Source organism: Triticum urartu, chromosome 4, assembly GCF_003073215.2.
Source record: "Triticum urartu cultivar G1812 chromosome 4, Tu2.1, whole genome shotgun sequence".
In the NCBI taxonomy this organism is placed as follows: Eukaryota; Viridiplantae; Streptophyta; class Magnoliopsida; order Poales; family Poaceae; genus Triticum; species Triticum urartu.
In genome coordinates this window covers 168,027,823-168,040,698 of record NC_053025.1, presented here as the reverse complement: position 1 = coordinate 168,040,698, position 12,876 = coordinate 168,027,823, and positions in this window count along the sequence as shown.

Sequence of the window (12,876 nt, the reverse complement as noted above, 5' to 3'; positions counted from 1 at the left end):
AATTCTGCTCCAAGTGGCTGTTCCCCTTATTACAGAAGCACTTAGTCTCGGGTTTGGGTTCAACCTTGGGTTTCTTCACTAGAGCAGCAGCTGATTTGCCGTTTCATGAAGTATCCCTTCTGCCCTTGCCCTTCTTGAAACTAGTGGTTTCACCAACCATCAACAATTGATGCTCCTTCTTGATTTCTACTTTTGTGGTGTCAAACATCGCGAATATCTCAAGGATCATCATATATGTCCCTGATATATTATAGTTCATCACGAAGCTCTAGCAGCTTGGTGGTAATGACTTCGGAGAAACATCACTATCTCATCTGGAAGATCAACTCCCACTCGATTCAAATGATTGTTGTACTCAGACAATCTGAGCACAAGCTCAACAATTGAGCTTTCTCCCTTAGTTTGCAGGCTAAGAAAATCGTCGGAGGTCTTATACCTCTTGACGTGGGCACGAGCCTGAAATCCCAATTTCAGCCCTCGAAACATCTCATATGTTTCGCGACGTTTCAAAAACGTCTTCGGTGCCTCAACTCTAAGCCGTTTAACTGAACTATCACGTAGTTATCAAAATGTGTATGTCAGATGTTCGCAACATCCATAGACAACGTTCGAGGTTCAGCACACTGAGCGGTGCATTAAGGACATAAGCCTTCTATGAAGCAATGAGGACAAACCTCAGTTTACGGACCTAGTCCGCATAATTACTACTATCAACTTTCAACTAAATTTTCTCTAGGAACATATCTAAACAGTAGAACTGAAGCGCGAGCTACGACATAATTTGCGAAGACCTTTTGACTATGTTCAGGATAATTAAGTTCATCTTGTGAACTCCCACTCAGATAGACATCCCTCTAGTCATCTAAGTGATTACATGATCCGAGTCAACTAGGCCGTGTCCGATCATCATGTGAGACGGACTAGTCATCATCGGTGAACATCTTCATGTTGATCGTATCTACCATACGACTCATGCTCGACCTTTCGGTCTCTTGTGTTCCGAGGCCATGTCTGTACATGCTAGGCTCGTCAAGTCAACCTAAGTGTTTCGCGTGTGTAAATCTTTCTTACACCCGTTGTATGTGAACGTTAGAATCTATCACACCCGATCATCACGTGGTGCTTCGAAACAAAGAACCGTCGCAACGGTGCACAGTTAGGGGGAACACTTACTTGAAATTATTATGAAGGGATCAATCTTATTTACTACCATCGTCTAAGCAAATAAGATGCATAAACATGATAAACATCACATGCCAAATCAAATAGTGACATGATATGGCCAATATCACTTTGCTCCTTTTGATCTCCAATCTGGGGCTCCCATGATCATCATCGTCACCGGCATGACACCATGATCTCCATCATCATGATCTCATCATGTGTCTTCATGAAGTTGTCTCGCAACTATTACTTCTACTACTACAGCTAACGGTTAGCAATAAAGTAAAGTAATTACATGACGTTTAGTGACACGCAGGTCTATAATAAATTAAGACAACTCCTATGGCTCCTGCCGGTTGTCATACTCATCGACATGCAAGTCGTGATTCCTATTACAAGAACATGATCAATCTCATACATCACATATATCATTCATCACATTCTTTGGCCAATATCACATCACATAGCATACCCTGCAAAAACAAGTTAGACGTCCTCTAATTGTTGTTTGCATGTTTTACGTGGCTGCTATGGGTTTCTAGCAAGAACGTTTCTTACCTACGCAAAACCACAAACGTGATATGCCAATTGCTATTTACCCTTCATAAGGAACCCTTTTCATCGAATCCGATCCGACTAAAGTGGGAGAGACAGACACCCGCTAGCCACCTTATGCAACTAGTGCATGTCAGTCGGTGGAACCAGTCTCACGTAAGAGTACGTGTAAGGTCGGTCCGGGCCGCTTCATCCCACGATGCCGCCGAATCAAGATTGACTAGTAACGGTAAGCATATTGAACAAAATCAACGCCCACAACTACTTTGTGTTCTACTCGTGCATAGAAACTACGCATAGACCTAGCTCATGATGCCACTGTTGGGAACGTAGCAGAAATTCAAAATTTTCCTACGTGTCACCAAGATCTATCTATGGAGAAACCAGCAACGAGGGAAGGAGAGTGCATCTACATACCCTTGTAGATCGCTAAGCGGAAGCGTTCAAGAGAACGGGGTTGAGGAGTCGTACTCGTCGTGATCCAAATCACCGAGATCCTAGTGCCGAACGGACGGCACCTCCGCGTTCAACACACGTACAGCCCGGTGACGTCTCCCATGCCTTGAATCCAGCAAGGAGAGAGGGAGAGGTTGAGGAAGACTCCATCCAGCAGCAGCACAACGGCGTGGTGGTGGTGGAGGAGCGTGGTATCCAGCAGGGCTTCGCCAAGCACCGCAAGAGATATGAGGAGACAGAGGTAGGGGCTGCGCCAGGGAGAGGTCAAGAACTCATATGTTGGCAGCCCAAAGCCTCAAGCTATATATAGGGGAGAGGGAGGGGCTGCGCCCCACCTAGGGTTCACCCCTAGGGGTGGCGGCAGCCCAGATCCCATCTGGTGGGCGGCCAAGGGGAGGGGAGAAGGGAGGCGCACCAGGATGGGCCCTTAGGGCCCATCTGCCTAGGGTTTGCCCCTTCCCACTGCGCCTTGGGCCTTGTGGGGGGGCGCACCAGCCCACCTGGGGCTGGTCCCCTCCCACACTTGGCCCATGCAGCCCTCCGGGGCTTGTGGCCCCACTTGGTGGACCCCCGGGACCCTCCCGGTGGTCCCGGTACGTTACCGATAAACCCCGAAACTTTTCCGGTGACCAAAACAGGACTTCCCATATATAAATCTTTACCTCCGGACCATTCCGGAACTCCTCGTGACGTCCGGGATCTCATCCGGGACTCCGAACAACATTCGGTAACCACATACAAACTTCCTTTATAACCTAGCGTCATCGAACCTTAAGTGTGTAGACCCTACGGGTTCGGGAACCATGCAGACATGACCGAGACGTTCTCCGGTCAATAACCAACAGCGGGATCTGGATACCCATGTTGGCTCCCACATGTTCGACGATGATCTCATCGGATGAACCCGATGTCAAGGACTTAATCAATCCTGTATACCAATTCCCTTTGTCTATCGGTACGACTACTTGCGAGATTCGATCGTCGGTATCCCGATACCTTGTTCAAACCGGCAAGTCTCTTTACTCGTTCCGTAACACATCATCCCGTGATCAGCTCCTTGATCACATTGTGCACATTATGATGATGTCCTACCGAGTGGGCCCAGAGATACCTCTCCGTCTACACGGAGTGACAAATCCCAGTCTCGATTCATGCCAACCCAACAGACACTTTCGGAGATACCTGTAGTGTACCTTTATAGCCACCCAGTTACGTTGTGACGTTTGGCACACCCAAAGTATTCCTACGGTATCCGGGAGTTGCACAATCTCATGGTCTAAGGAAATGATACTTGACATTAGAAAAGCTTTAGCATACGAACTACATGATCTTGTGCTAGGCTTAGGATTGGGTCTTGTCCATCACATCATTCTCCTAATGATGTGATCCCGTTATCAATGACATCAATGTCCATGGTCAGGAAACCGTAACCATCTATTGATCAACGAGCTAGTCAACTAGAGGCTTACTAGGGACATGGTGTTGTCTATGTATCCACACATGTATCTGAGTTTCCTATCAATACAATTCTAGCATGGACAATAAACGATTATCATGAACAAGGAAATATAATAATAACCAATTTATTATTGCCTCTAGGGCATATTTCCAACAGTCTCCCACTTGCACTAGAGTCAATAATCCAGTTCACATCGATATGTGATTAACACTCAAGGTCACATCCCCATGTGACTAACACCCAAAGAGTTTACTAGAGTCAATAATCTAGTTCACATTACCATGTGATTAACACTCGATGAGTTCTGGGTTTGATCATGTTATGCTTGTGAGAGAGGTTATAGTCAACGGGTCTGAACCTTTCAGATCCGTGTGTGCTTTACAAATCTCTATGTCATCTCCTAGATGCAGCTACCACGTTCTATTTGGAGCTATTCCAAATAACTGTTCTACTATACGAATCCAGTTTACTACTCCGAATAATCTGGATTAGTGTCAAAGTTTGCATCGGCGTAACCCTTTACGACGAACTCTTTTACCACCTCCATAATCGAGAAAATTCCTTAGTCCACTAGTTACTAAGGATAACTTTGACCTATCAATACAATTCTAGCATGGACAATAAATGATTATCATGAACACAGGAAATATAATAATAACCAATTTATTATTGCCTCTAGGGCATATTTCCAACAAGTTAAACCTGACGGTGTTGTAAAACTGCTTGTATGTAGGGAATCTATGAGAAAATGAAACCAATTTCTACTTATTTTATAACTCCCCCAATCAATACTGAACTGATTGAATCTGATGTATCTAATCAAGTTTCCGGTGTAAACATCCAAGCTCATGTTGTTATTGAGCCTGAAGTGTCTAATGAACAGACTATTAATGAAGGATTTGATGCAAACATTTTACATGCTCCTGGTGATGAACATATAGTGTCTAATGAGGCATCTAATGCAAGCTCCCATTGAAGGATTTAGTGTCTAATGATGATCTACTATGTTGAGAGAGACATAGAGATTTGCAGGCATTGATGACAAGCAAATTATAGTGCATTTTCATGGCTTGAGGAAACATCGAGGCCATCTACCAGAAAGTCCCCGTATCATGACAACGTAGCATAAATACTTTTCTAATATGTTGTTTGAAACTATTGGCATACTTGTGCAGGATAGATATATTGATATGCAGTTTGCGCACTGGTTATAGGTGCAATTACACTTCGATATTTTCAGCCAGAAAACGAATAATTCAAGGAGGTACAAACCATGTTTGTAGTCCTTGTACACCATGTTGCATTTTGTGTTTTTTGGTGCTTGCATCATTTAGTGTTTATAATTTGAACTACTTTGGATCATTAGTTGGTTTTCAAAGTGCATGTAGCTTAACATTTCTCAAGTTATGTTGATTTCCGGAGTGCAAGTGCCGTATTTTTTAAGTTAAATGTTCGCCCCTGGTAACTGGAATTCGTGGATCCGCCACTGCACACAGATCATACATGAATGCCAGTACAAATTAAATGAAATGCAGGGACTTACGCTAGCTCGTTGTATAGGCTCACTGCAGCTCTACTTGCACTTGGGATGTTCCATGTACAAGTCCATGTTACCACTTGCTTGGATGTGCAGGCCTTGTGCTCCTTGCATCCCCCTCTGCATTTTTGACACGGCGAATGGCTGATCAAATAATAGGAATCGACCTTGCCGTTGTACCGGAGGACAGATACTTACAAGGTTATACGGGTGTGCAGGATGTGTACCAGATCCCGTAGTGCCGTCATGCTTCGCTAAAAAATGGATTTGCTTGTTTCAGATGATATCTCCAGAAGAAATAAGAGTTAAAGTCAAAGTTGGATAGGCATGTAAGCTAAGAGAGCAGTGAAAGGATATCCAAACATCGTCGGAATAGTGCACAAGGGAGTGATGTGTGGATACCTAGTTCGGGCCGGCGTTTGGGCATGCTCGCCTAGCTAGAGTCCGGGTCACTTTAGAGCCGTTGAGGGTGATGCGCTGGCGTTGGCTGGCCGCGCACGGATGCAGATCTTGAGTGACAGCGGAGCGCTACGATGCGGTGGACGAGACCATTGGTGAAGCCCCAGCGACCTCGGGGGGCGGAGGCGCGACGATGTGCTCGGTGAAGTAGCCCCGGTGAGCTAGGAGACGGTGTCGGTGAAGCGCACCTAATGCGGTGGAAGTCGGTGTCTGTGAGGCACGTCGGTTGCGTCAGCCGACGTTGTCGGTGGACCACCCGGTGCGGTGGATGAGGGCATAGATGAGGCAGCTCCGGTGCAGTGGTGAAGCGCGACGGTCGTCTTCGTCGTCCGGCACATAGGTGGGGAAAGAGACGAGACGAGGGGCGATTCGAACTTTGATTGGGTTGGCGGCGAATTAGGGATTTGAGTAATCTGGGCGCGGAAGGGGACGGTGGAGAAGGGAGATTTTGCAGGGCTGAAATTGGGGCCGCCAAATATTTCAATCCAAAATGTGGAAGCACGAACTTATTTTTTTGTCGTCCTTTTTTTGGGGGGTGGGTGGCTCGGTGCTACGCGTCCGTCCGACACATGCGACCACCACGACACGACCCTGGTGCGCCTACATTTGAGAATGCAAATGAATCTTCTTTCATTTGCAAACGAATCTGTATGTATTACCATGCCCATGTTTTCCTTGCAATAATTAGTCATTCGAAATGAGATACTATACATTAATTAATGAGGACTTATTTGAAAAAAATCAAAACGGTATCCACGCTAACGTGGATTAGATTGTGTGTCACATAATTAGTTATTTGAATTATAGTGTGTGTCACATAGCGATCTCCAATTCTCATGTGGATTTCGCATTTCACTGTATCCATGCTACTTTTTTAATACAAATTCATATGTATATGATGAACATCATGGTAGTGAGAAAACTTTTGGATGGATTCAAACATATGACCTACAAAATAGCACAACAAATCGAGTCAATGTCAACTTTTCGAAACCTAGTATGGCACGAATTCGAAATAATTACCCATATGCATGGTCATCAGTTCAAATCTTACAATGTACACCGAATTGAAACATCGATATTAAGTCTCGTACTATCTACATTCAAATGTTGTTTTTAGCCCTCCCCCCCCGCACACACGCTACATACTTCCTGTATCGGTCAATCTTCCTCTCCTAACCACCTTAGGAAGCTATCGGTTTCCAACACACATCCATTCTTTCTCTCCATGTTTCGATCTCTAACTCTCTCAACCACAACCCCCTTTTTCCACTCTGTTACGAAATGTATTTACCTCACACCCGCCATTGCACCCCATGCCGAGCTCTCTCTCTCCCTCTCCCTCTCACCCTCTCGTGCTAAATACATGCATTGTCTATCTAGCCCCCCAACCTCTCATGCGCACGCATGCACGTTGTCTATCTAGGTCACTCCCTCGAGACTGTCTCACTCTTTCTTCCGCATGGCGGGCCACACTCGCTCAATCTCGCTCTCTTTATTGAGTCTCAGTTTAACCTTTTTCTTTCACACACAATGATATATCTCCCTGTTCGGGCCTCGATCGACACACTCTATACTCTCACACAGATTGTCTATCTAGGTCAGTCCATCGAAGCCGCCCCCACTCTTTCGACCTCATGGCGGGCCACGCTCGCTTCTCTCTCTCTCTCTCTCTCTCTTTGTATGTTTCAATTGACCTCGGCTCTTTCTCGGACAAAAACTGATATATCACCATGTTTGAGCCCAAGACTTATTCACATTGTATACTCTCTCACGCACATTGTCTATCTAGGTCACTCTCTCCAACCCGTCTCACTCTTTCGATCGCACGACGACCCTATGTGATCGATGACCTTGCTTCCTCCCACGCACAAAATATATCTCACGTCTTTGATTGGATCATCTCTCAAGGCTCTATCTTACATGCCCTCACCCTTGCCAAAAGCTCAATCGGACAATATCTGTCCAGAGCATATATATTTGTTCCATGAATGTCGGACCACACTCACTTTGTCTCTCTATCTATATGTCTCTCGATTGACCTCACTTTCTCACGCCGTATCTTCCACACATTGAAGCTACCTCTCCATCCCTCGCAAAGCCGTAGCTATTTACATTGCGAGGGGCACTCCAACCTTGGATTAATTTGTGTAGGCATTTATTCCGGTCGGTTTAGATTATATTTTCGTAGCATTCGGCCCACAACTACTCGAAACACCGTTGCAACCCCCGCAACTCCCCTAGTTGATTTCCCTCTGGCTCGGTCATCGCTCTCTCGCACATGTCCTTCTCGCCTTCAACGTCGCACCATGGTATTATTGCAAAAAACTCTGTTGTTCTCTTTATTATTATAAATAAGCTACAAAACTACACACCGATAGTCCACTTGGAATGGAAAAAATTTGGACCCACAAATTAAAGTGCTACAAACTACACACCGAGGGGCCCACATGTCATGAAACAAATTTGGACCCATATACAAATTAAAAAATAAAGGACGAGATCGAACATGCGACCAGGGCCTTCAAGCCAGCACGTCAATAGGCAACATACGTAGAACAACAATGTTTGTTGTACCTCCCTTTGTTCACATAATGTTTTTATATTACCACAGCCTATTTAATTGATAACATGTAATATTATTTTTAGTACTATTCGCCTTCACTTACTGGTGGGTTCCATGTGTGCTCTCTCTCTCCTCCCCTTCTGCGTTTAGACGCACGGGCAAACACGAAGAACTCGCGGGCCGATGTTGCCGTTACCATATCTGGACGCATTCACAAGTTACGGCACCAGTTTCACGTGCTAGCAGCACTAGTCAGTGTGTACGTGCAATGCACGTTAATTTGGAAGTATATTAAGTGCATGCGGATATTAAGTTGGATATTATTTGCGTGTTATTATGTGATTAGCACTATTTTGGCATGAAATTAACTGCAAGCTAAACGTGTTGAGTGCTCGACATTGAAGCAGTCTAGGTCGTTGGATGACAAGGAATACATGTGGCTTGATGACGTTTTATATTTAATTTGATACGGCTCTAGCAGAACATTCAATCGATCAAACCATAGATTTCATTCAGTCTGACTCCAACTTTAAATTATACGACGATCGATCTAAAATAAACAGAAATGATAAATGTTCGGATTTTAAGCATGGCAATCCGAACATTTTTCATGGCAAATTTAGATTACGCGGCGGGCGGGGGCGTCTTGCGGTGGGAAGCGGCTCCTCTGCCGTGCTCTGTGTGTCGTCGGGCCACTGACCGACGGCGACGGCGGCGTCTTGCGCCGTTGTTGGCGTACTCCTGTCGTTGGCCCTAGCTTCAAGGAAGGCCAAAATGTTCTGGACTTCGGTCTTCAAGGAGCGAGTCAACTGGCGGGAGGAGGCGACTGGGATTGGTGCAAGGAAGCGGTCGACGCGGCCATCCATGCCGCTGAGGGGGGCACTGGCACCCGCGCGGGGAAGTGCGCTGTCAAGGTGCGGCGGAGACATTCATGTGCACGGGCACCGGCACGGGCAGCACGTCAGTGCACGCGCAGGCGCTGCGCGCAGGTGCGGCACTGGCACGGGCGTGCGCGTCAGTGCACGCGCAGGCGCTGCGCTGGCAGGTGCACGGGCGCGTGAAAGTCGGCGGGGACCTCGTGGAACCCCGTGGCATCAAGCTCGGCGACAATGTGCGGCTCCAGCCCATCAATGCCACGGGGATGGGTGCTGGCGCAGTCGGGGCAACGAGAGCCGGAACGGGAGCGGGGACGCGCGGTCGTCTTCCCGCAAGCCAGTTCAAGCTCGTCCCAAAGCGCCTTATGTTCTTGAGACCGATCTGGGCTGGGTGTCTTCCTCAGGAAACTGGAAGACTAAGGGCAGACCATCGTGATGCGGCATGGCGTACGTTTAGGTCAGGCTGGTTGGAGGTAGACGACAGGAGAATCGGAGAGGAAGAGAGAAGATTGTAGCGATACCGGGTAGTGCGGGGTTGATTTTAAACTGCGGCGCCGGCGACATTAAAAGTGGGAGCAGTTGGGACGAAGGTGGGCGGCGGAGCCTGGTCAAAGGGCTCGCCTCCCGGTGAGCCTGCGCAGCGGCCTCTGCTCTGCTCCGCAGCCGCAGCGTCGCACGCCTCCCGTCGACTCACACGCTTGCTCGGACGGCACCTGCCGATGAGAAGGGGACTCGTGGCGGCACGTAAACGCCCATGGTTTCAATAGTGAAAGCGTTCGCCTTAACGTGACAGGTCTTTGTTCCAAAATACCTTGGCTCTTCATTTGTGCAACTTGTCATAAAGCAGCTTGTCAAATGAAAAAAAATTACGAAGTAATATTTGTGCCATATCATGTGACATTGCTCAGTTTCAAGAATTTATGGTCACTTTTGGATTTTTTACTAATTTAAATCCAGGATTCGAAACAATATCATAACCTGCATCATGCAATAAATTTTCAAGCCATACATCTGTCTTGTTGTATTTCTTCTTAAGAAAGGATTTGGTCAAACATTTTGCTTAGTTAGACTTCAGACAAGTTATATATGCAGAGCAAAAGGATAATCCCTCCGTACCAGTGCATTGCCTGATATATTAACTCAAGTACTAGGCACGAACAAACGGGCTCAATTCTGTGCTCATCCTGGTGTAGTAGTAGTAGTACTAGGCAATGCAGTTGACGGGTGACCTTGGCGAGCGGCGACCGAGGGAATTGAACCGTGCTCGGCATGGTAGGTAACGTTGTCTAGTTACTTTTTTTAACACAACGTTGTCTAGTTACTAAAGCATCCCTCCGTTGTTCATCGGTAGTCATTATGGACCGGGGACATGAGGGGAATTTCCTAGGGCTGGAATTCTGGCCGCCAGATATTTCGACTCGAAAGCGGAGGCTCGACTGGTTGGGGTTGCCTAATGTGCGTACCACGCACGCACCAGAAAAGGGAACCCATGGTGCCCGTTGGTTTTTTTTTATTTTTTTTTTAGGATCAACACGAGCCAAGGTCTGGCTGGTACGCGTGGGTCCTACCATTCGAGAATACGAAAGGAACCTTTTAAGTTGCCGAACGAATCTATGTGTATTACAATGCCCGTATTTTCCTTGCAAATACTAATCTCAACGTGGTAATTGATTTATGATGAGTTGTTGAATTAGAGTGAGTTTGTGATATAGTGATCTCAACGTGGATTTCACATTTCATGGTATCCCTGCTAAGTTTTTCAATGCAAATTCAAATTTAAAAGATGAACAAATATGGAGGTGAGAAAACTTTGTATGTATCAAGCATATGACCACACACACACACACACACGACCCCACACACGAACACAACAACAATCCAATAAGTATAGTGCATCTATTTTTCCAAACCATGCATGTATGACACGAATTCAAAAATACTCCTTCTGTTCCTAAATATTAGTCTTTTAGAGATTTCAACAAGCGACTACATACGGAGCAAAATGAGTGAATCTACACTCTAAAATATGTCTATATACATCCGTATGTGCCAGTCACTTGAAATCTCTAAAAAGACTAATATTTAGGAACAAAGGGAGTAAAATGTAAGACATGCATGGTCCTCAATTCAATATTTAAAATGAACATGAAACTGAAACATGAATATTAAGTCTAGTACTACAGTACATGCAAATGTTGTGTTTAATTAGGCGGAGCTATGATTGTCGGGGGTCACCCCCTCGACCTTAGATAAAATTGTGAAGCTCTATTTAGGGTTGTTTAGATTATATTTGTCCCCACCCTCCCAACCACCGATTGGTTGTGCACCCCCACCCCTCCTCCCGGAGAATATCATGTGCCCCCATACCTTAGATGCTATATGCCGATACGAGTTGCTTGGAGCTTGTAGATCTGAGATATAGCAGCTCACATGATGTCTTAATATTTTTACAGGAAACCTTGATGAGTTTGAGAATTGCACACAATTTGTACAAAAACTACTCAGATGCCCTTGGATCCCATATCCAACGACCTCGAAGCTCGTATCACCGTAGCATCTAAGATGAAGGAGGACATCATATTCTCCTGTATGTAAGAATATCATGTGCTACCACACCTTAGATGCTTTGGTGATACAAGCTCTTCGGAGCCGTTGGATTTGTGACCCACAGCCTCCTCGGTGGTTCGAATGGTTTTTTGCAGAAATGCCCCCAAAGAGTTCGGCCACTCCTTACAAGCACAAAGACTGCTCAGATGCCATTGGATCTCAGATCAAACAACCTCGAAGCTCGTATCACCATAGTATCCAAGCTGCGAGAGCACCTTATGTTTTCTCGCATGGGAGAATATGAGGTGCTCCCGCACCGTAGATTCTATGTTGATACGAGTTCACGGAGATCTAATGGCCCACAGTAGGAGGTTTGAATATTTTTGCAATATACGACTGAGAGAGTTTGGGAATTGCGCAGAAAGTACAAGCACTACGCATGTGCCATCTGATCACTGATCATAGGACCTAGATGCTCATATCACCGTAGCGGGTAATTAAGCTATGGGGAGCACCTAATATGAGCAACGGGGAGCCGTTGGATCCAAGATGCAGAGGCACACACGAGGCCTGAATGTTTTATTTGAAAAAAACCCTTTGGAGAGTTTGGAAATTGCGCATAATTACAAAGACTACTCCCAAGACATTGGATCTCCCTTCCAACGATGTAAAAACTCACATCACCATAGCATCTAAGCTGCGGGGTGGATGTGATATTCTATGCCGCTGTCATTTTTGTTCGTAAACTTGCAAAATATGTAACTGCTGCCGTTACTTGTCTAACCGCGCAAAGTGTTTGTTCAAAAAAACCATCCTACACTGAAATATCGGAACAACACACGGGGGTCCCACTTGTCATTAATCAAATTTGGACCTAAAACTAACAAATCTGAAAGATGAGATTCGAACTGGCAACCTGGACTACAAAGCGTAAGTCGATAGCCTGAAACAACAACGGTTGTTGGCTTTGTCCCATAACTTGATTTTATACAGTATTACATTGAGTAGAGTAGAGGGAGTGCCTCGTCTACAACGTGCATGACCGTTGACTCACTTACTGGTGGGTCCCAGGTCTGCGATCTCTCTCTTCTCTCCATCGTCTAACCTTTGCATGGGCACACACGAAGAGCGGCGCTAGCTTGCCATGGTGTTATTACAACTAAAAAAAGCTTGAAAATAGAAGAATCGCCTAGAACAAGAGACGTTGTGGCTGGTCGAGACGGAGCTAACCACACCTATCCTCTGTGCCATGTCATAG